The 14,415-nt window shown below is 44.4% G+C and overlaps 1 protein-coding gene across 1 annotated transcript in view; it reads right to left on the reverse strand.

The window, feature by feature from the left end:
* Nucleotides 1–14,415, reverse strand: part of LOC311129322 (protocadherin-15-like) — a gene marked incomplete at both ends in the record, with an annotated part of 432,090 nt that overhangs the window by 145,923 nt on the left and 271,752 nt on the right. The gene's annotated exons all lie outside the window — the stretch shown is intronic.

Below are 14,415 nucleotides of genomic sequence, written 5' to 3' on the forward strand. Positions count from 1 at the left end.
CGAACCCACTACCCTGGTGCTACAAGTGCCATGCTCTACCAATTGAGCTTCAGAGGACCAATAACTTCTCAGGCTTATATTTAGAGGACATGGTTTATTTTCACCGTCTGGGCTCTGTTTTGAACTGATACTCCACTTACAGTAACTACTCCTTAGTGATGCTATCTTGAATGGAAATAGCAGTTGGATAATCACTGCTTAATCATTTCAACACAGTGAGATTTAAAGGGTTTATATGAGATCAATGATGGGATGATGCTGTTTTAATAAAGTTAAAAAAGGTATGCATGGGAGCCAGAGGCATAGAAAATGTAGGGTTACTTGCGTAACCCCGGTTCTATGAGAATATGAGTGAGATGTATCACTATGGGATTCGCTCGGGCGGATCACTTACTTGAAAAACTAATCACACAACGTCTGTTGGAGACAGACAGGTCGAGTGGTGAATGAGGTGAGCCCCTCCCCTCCTTATAAGGAGCCACTCGCGCATCCTTTGGTCATTCTCAAGCATGCCTTTCTTCCTTTGCTTGTTTTTCTTAGTTATATTGAAGTGGCTGTTTTATTGTTATTTAGTAATATGTGAGCCATATGTATTCCGCAATATATAGGTTAGCCGGACTAGTCCCAATAGTATCACCCCTCAGAGGCGCCGACACTGAGGAAGTATACGCCAACGAAGGCGCAGTGACATCCAACTGGTAAAAACCTATAAACATATGACCAATCAGAATTCACACTCCAAGACTGTTTTGATCACGTGGACTGGAATATGTTCCGGGTCCTGCTCCGTACTGTATGTCAGAAGAGACCGGAGGGAGGGTGGACACGCTGACTTTCGTCCATGGCTGGAACCTGAGAAGGTGCCAAGGGAGTCCAAGGGAGGATAGCACTTGGGGGTGAAGTGCATTTCCTCCATTTTCTCATGTGAGCAGTGTCACCAAAGTGCGCTGCTACTGATTTTTTTTCTAAAACACAGACGTGCCTTGCCGCTAAAGCGTGAGGCGGAGAGGGGGAGGAATGGCTCACGTTAAACCCGGGAAGTAGGGAAGGGAGCCGTAGGCTTTGCGCGCTATCCTCCATTGCCTTTAGGGCTGCGCCCTAGGATGGTCGACCCCTCTTGCCCCCCACCCCCCCTTAGGGGGGTTAAGAGTGCGGAACCTTGCTGCAGCAAAGGACTGTTTACCTCCAGGTTTGCTCTGGTTCAAGGGCTTAACCTAGGTATTGGCAGTCTTCTGTGTCGCCGGGGGTTTCCCCTAGGGGTTTCCCCCTAGGGCCAGCTTGATGCCTCTTCCCTGCTGTGAGGCTGGGGCGAGTTGCTGTGACAAACGGGCTGCCACAGGGCCCAGGTTTGCGGGGCAGGCAGAAGTGGGAGGCTTCGCCTTCTTTCTTACGCGACAGCTGCCAAAACAACTCCTTTGGTGTCACAGGGGCATCCAGGAGGTCCACTTTTTCTTTGTCTGTTAAACTGGACAAGCTTAACCTAAGTACCCTCTCTCCCACCACCGCCAGGCTCATGGTACGACCACAGCCTTGGATGGCACAACAGGAGGCGCAGAGGTTCAGATCTCATCCCAAGCATCTGGATCCAGGGTATCCGAGTCAAGTTGCTTCCCCACCTCCTCCAGTAACTCGGCCTGGTAAGCCATAAAAAAATTGATCATTTTAAGTGCTCTTATTGACTGAGCTCATGTTACGGCTTTGTACGTCTTAGTGAAAAAGTTAGCAGAAAATAACTCCATCTTTCCAGAGAAGGAAGTATCGGCAGTGTTAGTAGCACGGCATATAGGTTGGTGGGGTCAGGCAGTGACGGCTCCACCATGGGAGGGTTGCAAAAGCCGGATTCCTCCATATTGTGCATGTCCAGGCTAGGAGAGCCTACTCGTCAACACCTAGCTCGCCCTCCCCTGACACCAAGTCGTCAGACAGTGAGGGGAGGGAATCGAGGCTATCAATTTTCTCAATACATAGCAGTCAATGGGAAAAGATAAGCTTCAAACAATTTAATCAGATTGTCAATAAATTGCAGTCAATGGGAAAAGATTAGTGTCACAGTGTTGACGCTTATGTCAATAGAAAAACATCAGTGTCATAGGGTTGACGCTTATGTCAATACATTGTAGTCAATGGGAAAATATGAATATCACAGGGTTGATTCGTAAGCGAATACATTGCAGTCAATGGGAAAAGATGAGTATCTCTCTCTCTCTCTCTCTCTCTCTCTCTCTCTCTCTCTCTCTCTCTCTCTCTATCCTCCACTCTCCATTCTATCTCCCTCCTTCTTTCCCCCCTTCTCTATGCTATGTCTCTCCATCTCCCTCCTCTCTCTCCCACCTCCACTACTTCCTCCACTTTCCCACCTCCACAGACAGGATATTGATGCATACATATGTATCAAGGGCATTGGTGCATACAGTAAGCTAATACATTGCATTCAAGGCAAAAAAGCCATAGATAAAGCTACAATGGGTAAATTGGTGTAAGACTCAGACAGACAGACAGACAGACAGACAGACAGGCAGGCAGACAGGCAGACAGACAGACAGACAGACAGACAGACAGACAGACAGACAGACAGACAGACAGACAGACAGACAGACAGACAGACAGACAGACAGACAGACAGACAGACAGACAGACAGACAGACAGACAGACAGACAGACAGACAGACAGACAGACAGACAGACAGACAGACAAACAGACAGACAGATATACAGATCCACTCACAGACAGAGATACAGGGAGCCAGGCAGGTAGGCAGGCATACAGACAAACTCTAAAATCAACCCAACCCTAGCATCATGTCCACATCATGGCTCAACCCCAAACCTAACCCTCGCCATAACCCTAACCCTCTAGAGTCGAAGTCCGCTCCCCTGCGTAAATCTAATTAGCATAATAATAAACAATTCCCATAAAAGTCTGTCAGTTTAAGCTAGAGATATCTATTTTTTTTCTCCATTGGATGTGTCTCAATCCACCGCATCCACCAATGTCACACTTTTGATCAAAGACAAAGTGGACTACAGGAAAAGAAGGACCGAGCACGCCCCCATTCTCATCGACGGGGCTGTAGTGGAGCAGGTTGAGAGCTTCAAGTTCCTTGGTGTCCACATCACCAACAAACTATAATGGTCCAAACACACCAAGACAGTAGTGAAGAGGGCACGACAAAGCCTATTCCCCCTCAGGAGACTGAAAAGATTTGGCATGGTTCCTTAGATCCTCAAAAAGTTATACAGCTGCACCATCGAGAGCATCCTGACTGGTTGCATCACTGCCTGGTATGGCAACTGCTTGGCCTCCGACCGCAAGGCACTACAGAGGGTAGTGCGTATGGCCCAGTACATCACTGGGGCCAAGCTTCCTGCCATTCAGGACCTCTATACCAGGCGGTGTCAGAGGACGGCCCTAAAAATTGTCAAAGATTCCAGCCACCCTAGTCATAGACTGTTCTCTATGCTACTGCACGGCAAGTGGTACCGGAGCACCGAGTCTAGGTCCAAAGGCTTCTTTACAGCTTCTACCCCAAAGCCATAAGACTCCTGAACAGATAATCAAATGGCTACCCGGACTATTTGCATTGCACCCCCCACCCCCTCTTTTACGCTGCTGCTACTCTCTGTTTATTGTCCATGCATAGTCACTTTAACTATACCTACATGTACAGTTGAAGTCGGAAGTTCACATACACTTAGGTTGGAGTCATTAAAACTCGTTTTTCAACCACTCCACAAATTTCTTGTTAACAAACTATAGTTTTGGCAAGTCGGTTAGGACATCTACTTTGTGCATTTTCCAACTATTGTTTACAGACAGATTATTTCACTTATAATTCACTGTATCACAATTCCAGTGGGTCAGAAGTTTACATACACTAAGTTGACTGTGCCTTTAAACAGCTTGGATGTTGGCCTTTAAACAAATGATGTCATGGCTTTAGAAGTTAATTGACATCATTTGAGTCAATTGGAGGTGTACCTGTTGATGTATTTCAAGGCCTACCTTCAATTTCAGTGCCTCTTTGCTTGACATCATGGGAAAATCAAAAGAAATTAGCCAAGACCTCAGAAAAATGATGGTAGACCTCCACAAGTCTGGTTCATCCTTGGGAGCAATTTCCTAACACCTGAAGGTACCACGTTCATTTACATTTACATTTTAGTCATTTAGCAGACGCTCTTATCCAGAGCGACTTACATGAGCAATTAGGGTTAAGTGCCTTGCTCAAGGGCACATCGACAGATTTTTCACCTAGTCGGCTCAGGGATTAGAACCAGAGACCTTTCGGTTACTGGCACAACGCTCTTAACCACTAAGCTACCTGCCGCATCTGTACAAACAATAGTACGCAGGTATAAACACCATGGGACCACGCAGCCGTCATACCGCTCAGGAAGGAGACGTGTTCTGTCTCCTAGAGATGAACGTACTGTTTGGCCATAATGACCATCGTTATGTTTGGAGGAAAAAGGGGGTTGCTTGCAAGCCGAAGAACACCATCACAACCGTGAAGCACGGGGGTGGCAGGATCATGCTGTGGGGGTGCTTTGCTGCAGGACGGACTGGTGCACTTCACAAAATAGATGGCATCATGAGGAAGGAAGATTATGTGGATATATAGAAGCAACATCTCAAGACATCAGTCAGGAAGTTAAAGCTTGGTTGCAAATGGGTCTTCCAAATGGACAATGACCCCAAGCATGCTTCCAAAGTTGTGGCAAAATGGCTTAAGGACAACAAAGTCAAGGTGTTGGAGTGGCCATCACAAAGCCCTGACCTCAATCCTATAGAAAATATGTGAGCAGAACTGAAAAAGCATGTGCGAGCAAGGAGGCCTACAAATCTGACTCAGTTACACCAGCTCTGTCAGGAGGAATGGGCCAAAATTCACCCCACTTATTGTGGGAAGCTGGTGGAAGGCTACCAGAAATGGTTGACCCAAGATAAACAATTTAAAGACAATGCTAACAAATACTAATTGAGTGTATGTAAACTGCTGACCCACTGGGAATGTGATGAAAGAAATTAAAGCTGAAATAAATCATTCTCTCTACTATTATTCTGACATTTCACATTCTTAAAATAAAGTGGTGATCCTAACTGACCTAAAACAGGGAATTTTTACTAGGATTAAATGTCAGGAATTGTGAAAAACTGAGTTTAAATGTATTTGGCTAAGGTGCATTTAAACTTACGACTTCAACTGTATATGGAGAATGTTTAGTGCCGGAAATAAGGTGTTAAATACATGTACAAATAAAAGACTGTCCCCTGATGTTTCTTATATCTCTCAGATATAGGTTAGACATGTTTAGAACAAACTTCCTTTTGATTTTTTTGGGGGGGACTCTCTGTTCCATGTAGTGAATATGTTATTCAATGTGTTTGTATGGGCTAATAGAAAATACAAATTGTCATCAATTAATTTTTGTATATATTTTTTTATACTTTTTTAAAATTCAAAATCAAATAGCAAAATGATCCTTGTTAAAACAATTCCATATACAGTGAGGGAAAAAAGTATTTGATCCCCTGCTGATTTTGTACGTTTGCCCACTGACAAAGAAATGATCAGTCAATAATTTTAATGGTAGGTTTATTTGAACAGTGAGAGACAGAATAACAACAAAATAATCCAGAAAAACGCATGTCAAAAATGTTATAAATTGATTTGCATTTTAATGAGGGAAATAAGTATTTGACCCCCTCTCAATCAGAAAGATTTCTGGCTCCCAGGTGTCTTTTATACAGGTAACGAGCTGAGATTAGGAGCACACTCTTAAAGGGAGTGCTCCTAATCTCAGCTTGTTAACTGTATAAAAGACACCTGTCCACAGAAGCAATCAATCAATCAGATTCCAAACTCTCCACCATGGCCAAGACCAAAGAGCTCTCCAAGGATGTCAGGGACAAGATTGTAGACCTACACAAGGCTGGAATGGCTACAAGACCATCGCCAAGCAGCTTGGTGAGAAGGTGACAACAGTTGGTGCGATTATTCGCAAATGGAAGAAACACAAAATAACTGTCAATCTCCCTCGGCCTGGGGCTCCATGCAAGATCTCACCTTGTGGAGTTGCAATGATCATGAGAACGGTGAGGAAGCAGCCCAGAACTACACGGGATAATCTTGTCAATGATCTCAAGGCAGCTGGGACCATAGTCACCAAGAAAACAGTTGGTAACACACTACGCCGTGAAGGACTGAAATCCTGCAGCGCCCGCAAGGTCCCCCTGCTCAAGAAAGCAAATATTCAGGCCAGTCTGAAGTTTGCCAATGGACATCTGAATGATTCAGAGGAGAACTGGGTGAAAGTGTTGTGGTCAGATGAGAACAAAATGGAGCTCTTTGGCATCAACTCAACTCGCCGTGTTTGGAGGAGGAGGAATGCTGCCTATGACCCCAAGAACACCATCCCCACCGTCAAACATGGAGGTGGAAACATTATGCTTTGGGGGTGTTTTTCTGCTAAAGGGACAGGACAACTTCACTGCATCAAAGGGACGATGGACGGGGCCATGTACCGTCAAATCTTGGGTGAGAACCGCCTTCCCTCAGCCAGGGCATTGAAAATGGGTCGTGGATGGGTATTCCAGCATGATAATGACCCAAAACACACGGCCAAGGCAACAAATGAGTTGCTCAAGAAGAAGCACATTAAGGTCCTGGAGTGGCCTAGCCAGTCTCCAGACCTTAATCCCATAGAAAATCTGTGGAGGGAGCTGAAGGTTCGAGTTGCCAAACATCAGGCTCGAAACCTTAATGACTTGGAGAAGATCTGCAAAGAGGAGTGGGACAAAATCCCTCCTGAGATGTGTGCAAACCTGGTGGCCAACTACAAGAAACGTCTGACCTCTGTGATTTCCAACAAGGGTTTTGCCATCAAGTACTTTTTTGTTGCTATTCTGTCTCTCACTGTTCAAATAAACCTACCATTAAAATTATAGACTGATCATTTCTTTGTCAGTGGGCAAATGTACAAAATCAGCAGGGGATCACATACTTTTTTCCCTCACTGTAGCTTGGTAGAATTATATATTGCTTAGACTAATTAGTGCCAAAAATAAGGGGTTAAATATGTGTAATTTCTTTTACTACTGTTTCCGGATCTTTCTTATATCTCTCAGATATAGGACAGACACTTCAGAACAAACTTCCTTTACATTTTATTTGGGGACTATCTCTCTGTCTGCAGATTGCCTGCCTGCCTGCCTGCCTGCCTGCCTGCCTGCCTGCCTGCCTGCCTGCCTGCCTGCCTGCCTGCCTGCCTGCCTGCCTGCCTGCCTGCCTGCCTGCCTGCCTGTCTGTCTGTCTGTCTGTCTGTCTGTCTGTCTGTCTGTCTGTCTGTCTGTCTGTGTCTGTCTGCCTGTCTGTCTGGCGGCCTGTCTGTCTGTCTGTCTGCATGAGGGAGAGAGAGAGGGAGAGGGTGAAGGAGGGAGGGAGGGAGGGGGAAATAGAGGAGGGAAGGGAGAGAGAGAGTCAACAGACAGAGAAGGGGAGGGTGAGCTACTGTGACATTTTACCTTTCCTAAGATATCATGTTGCAGCATGACCAGAGGATTGGCGAGTGGCTCCTTATAAGGAGGAGAGGCGCTCACCTCATTCGCCACTCCACCTGTCTGTGTACAAACGACGTTGGTTCTTCAAGTTAGTGATCCGCCTAAGCAAATCTCATAGTGACACATCCAAATGAGTATTAGAAATAGAACCAATATGTAATCTATGTCATACACATCTTTACTGTATGGCCAGGGGTTTAATCGGTCCTTTCAGGTCCACCCATATTTCTCCAAGGGCAGGACTACTTCCTAGAATATCTTCTAACTGATGATGTTACTGCTCTCTTCTTCTTCGCCTGATATTAGCGACATAGCCTGTTATTAGAACATAGCCCTTCCTATTGTTGGCTAAAATGACAGTAATAAGAGTCATTGACAGACTTTGAGACCCTTATGAGACATTGTCCGCAGAGTGATCCATGGAGCGATCCATGGAGCTAAATGTGTTCCGACTGTGATGTGAACTTCAGAACCTTCAATTTTCAGAAACATTAACATTTTACATTTACATTTTAGTCATTTAGCAGACGCTCTTATCCAGAGCGACTTACAGTTAGTGAATACATTTTTTATTTATTTTTATACTGGCCCCCCGTGGGAATCGAACCCACAACCCTGGCGTTGCAAACGCCATGCTCTATCAACTGAGCTACATCCCTGCCAGCCATTCCCTCCCCTACCCTGGACGACGCTGGGCCAATTGTGCGCCGCCCATGAGTCTCCCGGTCGCGGCCGGCTGCGACAGAGCCTGGATTCGAACCAGGATCTCTAGTGGCACAGTTAGCACTGCGATGCAGTGCCTTAGACCACTGCGCCACTCAGGAGTACATATAGGTATTCATTACACCTCTCCAATTGATTTCCTAGAGCTCTAGTAAGTGATCAGAAGAAATGCTTCCGGATCCCTTTGTATTCTCAGGCTTTGTCTCCATGGCAATTCTCTGCATGGCAATTCTCTGCATGGAATCAAGTCAAATTGACATTTGACATTTGTATGGTACAGCCCAAAATACAGAGAACAGTTCTTGTCAGAGATTGAATTATTTTTCTGTTCTCCGTCCTTGTTTCCCTCATTAGCGCTGCTGTGAAAAGGAGGCACAACAACAGCACACTTGTTACTGTACTCTTCAACAAAAATTCAGCACAAAGGCCAGAATTAAGAGGAGTAGTAAAGAGGAGAGAGGAGAGCATGTGTGTGTGTGTGTGTGTGTGTGTGTTTGTATGTGTATGTATGTCTGCACACTAGGCTAAGCCCTCCTCCACCTGACAGATGTTTGCTTCAGTATCCATCAACTAGTGTATCATAATGCACCGATCTACTTTGTACAGTGCCTTCGGAAAGAATTCATACCCCGTGACCTTTTCCACATTTTTTTAGGTTACAGCCTTCTTCTAAAATTTATTACATTACGTTGCTGCACAGCTATTTTCAGGTCTCGCCAGAGATGTTCGATCGGGTTCAAGTCCGGGCTCTGGCTGGGCCACTCAAGGACATTCAGAGACTTGTCCCGAAGCCACTCCAGAGTTGTCTCGGCTGTGTGCTTACGGTCGTTGTCCTGTTGAAAGGTCTTCTAGGTCACCTCCCTGACCAAGGCCCTTCTCCCCCGATTGCTCAGTTTGGCCGGGTGGGCCAGCTCTAGGAAGAGTCTTGGTGGTTCCAAACTTCTTCTATTTAAGAATGATGGAGGCCACTGTGTTCTTGGGGAACTTCAATGCTGCAGAAATGTATTGGTACCCTCCCCAGATCTGTGCCTCGACACAATCCTGTCTCGGTGCTCTACGAACAATTCCTTTGACCTCATGGCTTGGATTTTGCTCTGACATGCACTGTCGACTGTGGGACCTTATATAGACAGGTATGTGCCTTTCCATATCATGTCCAATCAATTGAATTTACCACAGGATGTAGATCAAGTTGTAGAAACATCTCAAGGATCATAAATGGAAACAAGATGCACATGAGCTCAATTTTGAGTCTCATCGCAAAGGGTCTGAATATTTATGTAAATAAGGTATCTGTTTTTTATGTTTTATAAAATTGCAAAAATTTCTAAAAACCTGTTTTCACTTCGTCATTATGGGGTATTTGTCACGCTCGTGTATTTACGGCTCGGACCAAGGTGCAGCGTGGTAGGCGAACATTTTCATTTATTCAATGAACACCGACAAAACAACAAAACACACACGAACGTAAAGTTCTGCAGGCTAACAAAGCACCTATACAAAAACAAGATCCCACAAACTAAGGTGGGAAAAAGGCTGCCTAAGTATGATCCCCAATCAGAGACAACGATAGACAGCTGCCTCTGATTGGGAACCATACCCAGCCAACAAAGAAATAGAAAAACTAGAATGCCCACCCAAATCACACCCTGACCTAACCAAATAGAGAATAAAAGGGATCTCTAAGGTCAGGGCGTGACAGTATTGTGTGTAGATTACTGAGGATGTTTTATTTATTTAATCCATTTTAGAATAAGGCTGTAACGTAACAAAATGTGGAAAAAGTCAAGGGGTCTGAAAACTTTCCGAAGGCACTGTAACTGAGCAATACAAACAGTATATTCTGTACAGTAAAAAAGAGGCGACACACAGGTAGAGTGGGAGTGCGGGAGATAAAGAGAGACTAGAAGACAGACAAACAGACAGACAGACAGACAGACAGACTGACTGACAGACAATACACATGCACAGAGAGGTAGAGATACACTATATGACCAAAAGTATGTGGACACCTGCTCGTCGAACATCTCATTCCAAAATCATGGGCATCAATATGGAGTTGATCCCCCCTTTCTTGCTATAACAGCCGCTACTCTTCTGGGAAGCCTTTCCACTAGATGTTGGAAAATTGCTGCAGGGACTTGCTTCCACAAGAGCATTAGTGAAGTCGGGCACTGATGTTGGGTGATTAGGACTGGCTCGCAATTCATCCCAAAGGTGTTCGATGGGGTTGAGGTCAGAGCTCTGTGCAGGCCTGTCAAGTTCTTCCACAACGATCTCGACAAACCATTTCTGTATGGACCTCGCTTTGTGCACGGGGGCATTGTCATGCCAAAACAGGAAAGGGCCTTCCCCAAACTGTTGCCACAAAGTTGGAAGCACAGAATTGTCAAGAATGTCATAGCGTTAAGATTTTCCTTCACTGGAACTAAGGGACCTAGCCTGAACCATGAAAAACAGCCCCAGACCATTATTCCTCCTCCACCAAACTTTACATTTACATTTTAGTCATTCAGCTGACGCTCTTATCCAGAGCGACTTACAGTTAGTGAGTGCATACATTATTTTATTTTTTTATACTGTCCCCCCATGGGAATCGAACCCACAACCCTGGCGTTGCAAACACCATGCTCTACCAACTGAGCTACATCCCTGCCGGCCATTCCCTCCCCTACCCTGGACGACACTGGGCCAATTGTGCGCCGCCCCATGGGCCTCCCGGTCACGGCCGGCTACGACAGAGCCTGGATTCGAACCAGGATCTCTAGTGGCATTGGGGCAGGTAGCGTTCTCCTGGTATCCGCCAAACCCAGATTCATCTGTCGGACTGCCAGATGGTGGAGCGTGATTCACCACTCCAGAGAACACGTTTCCACTGCGCCAGAGTCCAATGGCGGCAAGCTTTACCCCTCTCCTGACGGGGAGAGGTGTAAAGCATTGCGCATGGTGATCTTAGGCTTGTGTGCAGCTGCTCGTCCATGGAGACCCGTTTCATGAAGGTCCTGACGAACAGTTATTGTGCTGACGTTGCTTCCAGAGGCAGTTTGGAACTCAGTAGTGAGTGTTGCAACCGAGGACAGACGATTTTTACGGGCTAAGCGCTTCAGCACTTGCCAGTCCCGTTCTTTGTGTAATGACTACACTTCACGGCTGAGCCGTTGTTGCTCATAGACATTTCCACATCACAATAACAGCACTTACAGTTGTCCGGGGCAGCTCTAGTAGGGCAGACATTTGATGAACTGACTTGATGGTGCCACGTTGAAAGTCACTGAGCTCTTTAGTAAGGCTAATCTATTGTCAATGTTTGTCTATGGAGATTGCATGGCGGTGTGCTCGATTTTATACACATTTCTGCAACGGGTGTGGCTGAAATAGCCTAATCCACTAATTTGAAGGGGTGTCCACATACGTTTGTATATATAGTGTATTTGGAGTGAGTCATGGCTGCAGGTTAACTATGTTTTGTGAAATGCTCAGATCCACACTGTTGTGATTGACATCCCATCTCCCAAAGTGAACCCCACAGTAAACCCCAAGGCATATTTAACTTAAATACTTCTAGTAAGTTGAAGTCATTGTCCATGAAAAGTCAGTATTACTTAAAATGTTTGTGTTACTGACTCAAAGCTAAACGAGAATTCACATAAACTAAATTTATTTAAATCCCAGCATGCTCTACTGCAGGTAATAATAATATCTGTGTTTTTGCATGTAAATTCAGTGATTGATTTATTAATCTTATGCTACACAACGATAAATAACATACGTTTCTAAACTAATCCAATAATTTAGTTTGATTTTTTTGCACCCGTTACTGAAATGGTTGTTCCTGTTTAAATGACTTAGGTAGTCTCATATTGTTTCTAACCCTGGCAGTCATTCTGAATGAAGGTTGCGGGTGAATAAAAATTCCAACTGTTGGATATCTGATACAAGAATTTGGTAAATTAATCATGACTAATTATTAAACCCTGAAACTGTGTGAAAAGTGTTAGAATCATAAGACTATAATCTGATAATATGTGTAGCTTAGTTAGAAGTACAATGAGGCAGTCAGAATATTGTGAGAACGGCGATAACTGAGGAATGCAGGGAGTAAACTATGATAAGAACATATGTGTGTGAGCAGAGGAAAACATGAGCTAAACCCATGTACAGTGGAAAAATACAGCCCTCCTAAAGCGGGGTGGGATTTTTTATATGACGTGTCAGTATGAAAGATGGACTCTGAAATTGTGATAACAGAATTCTCAATGAATAAAGGCCTGACTATGCAGACCGGGACTCTTGATCCAAAAGCATTACAACCTTTTGGGAGACGCACAGAGACACTGAAATAGTTGAGTTCAACCATTGAGATTGAATTATTCACATAACAATATCGTAACTCTGGCTGAATTCCAATAGGAATTACACATAACTTTGCAAACCAGCGTAAAGTGACTTGCAGGTATGGTTGCAAAGTTCTGGTACATTTTCCAGTTTTTCCAGAAATCCCGGTTGGAAGATTACTGGAAATCGTTCAACCAGGATTATTTTTTTTTACATCTGGGAATTTTGGGAAAGTTACCGACATTTTGCTAGGCCTTGAAATACGGCCTTATTAGATATGTAATGTCATAAAGAGTTTAATTATAATGATACAATTTGCCTAGGAATTCATTTGGTGAACGCCACATGACTGAAAATGAATGAATTCAAGAACCATGTCACTAACAAATACAGTCATGGTGGTAACTCTCCAATTCACTCGAAAAGACAAGGCACACTGGGAAATTATATGGAGACGTGGCTTATTTGGGGCCTTACTCAACATTTTAAGCTGATACAACTCAAATCTGGACCCCTACAGGGTCACAGTGACTATCGGTTTGAGTAATGACTACAAAATCACTTTAAGCAACTGTACTCAGATATATTAAGTGCAATGGGTTTGAGTAATGAGAGAACATTGGGGTTTACAGTGCAGGGATGTGCACTGTTCCTCTGCTACAGACACCACATAGGCCCCCTACCCTGGTGGTAACACAACCAGCAGGAGGTCCTTTCATACCAATCTCCTTTTCAAAAGACCCCCTGGGAGTTTATAACGAGCAGACAGATTCGAGAAGTGTCAGATGAGGATTGTTAGGGATAGCTGAATTGTTTTTGATGGACACAGTTCACACAAGAGTCCAATTTATTGATGCAGACTATAAAAATGACAGATCACTCAATTATATAAAAATCCTTGCCAAGAGACTGCCAGGGAGTGAGACAAATAGACCTTCAATGCGGCAGAAACAAGTGAGAAAAAGGAGAGACACTGTCACTTTCAAGAGAGTGAGGAAGAGATGTGCACAAAGAAGCCCCAAAGGTCTCTGCTTTTCTTACATATTACTAATACATTTTCTGGCTAGCCATACCACACTGCATCCCACTGCAGGCTTGCTGCAAAATGTATTGTTATTTGAAGTCACTAAAGATCTCATGATAATTATTGTAAGATTAGGGGTGTAAACCCGGTGTCCTGGCTAAATTCCCCACCTGGCCACTCAGACTACCTTGGTCACCAAATCATCCTCAGCTTCCAATTGGCTCAATACAACCTCTATCCTCTACCCTGAAACTTTTGCCCAGTTCAAAGCTAACTTGATCTACACAGAACATACATTAAAGATATGCTACAGTAACAATTCAAGCTAACATGGACTAAACACTTTGAGAACATCAGGACTTTAAGGTTCATGTAACAATGCTGAGCACTTGTTATAATGCAAACAACTCCAGTCTCAAAAGAAAAGAGAGAGGGCACGACAGAGCGTTTAAGGTAGAATGCTGACTCACCTATGGGGCTATTAAATAAATATTTAGGTGATTTCACTACCAATAAACCCACCTTTATTTGGCATAGGGTTGATGATGCTGAACCAAATTTTTCTGGGGACAAAATAACCTTCTTCTCTAGCATTTATTTGATTCCGAACGTCTTCGCTTTATCGTACTGTCCTTGTTGTCCTAGTGACAGAGCAAACGGGAAGCAGTAAAAATCTGTGGTGTATGGTGTGCCGCGTGCGGTACAGCCTCACCTGTGATAGGGGAAATAATTTCTGAGCAAAACAGGGTGTCAAAATTCTGGTGCTGTATGG

The sequence above is a fragment of the Coregonus lavaretus genome (genome assembly GCF_964263955.1).
Source record: "Coregonus lavaretus genome assembly, chromosome: 1".
Lineage (NCBI taxonomy): Eukaryota > Metazoa > Chordata > Actinopteri > Salmoniformes > Salmonidae > Coregonus > Coregonus lavaretus.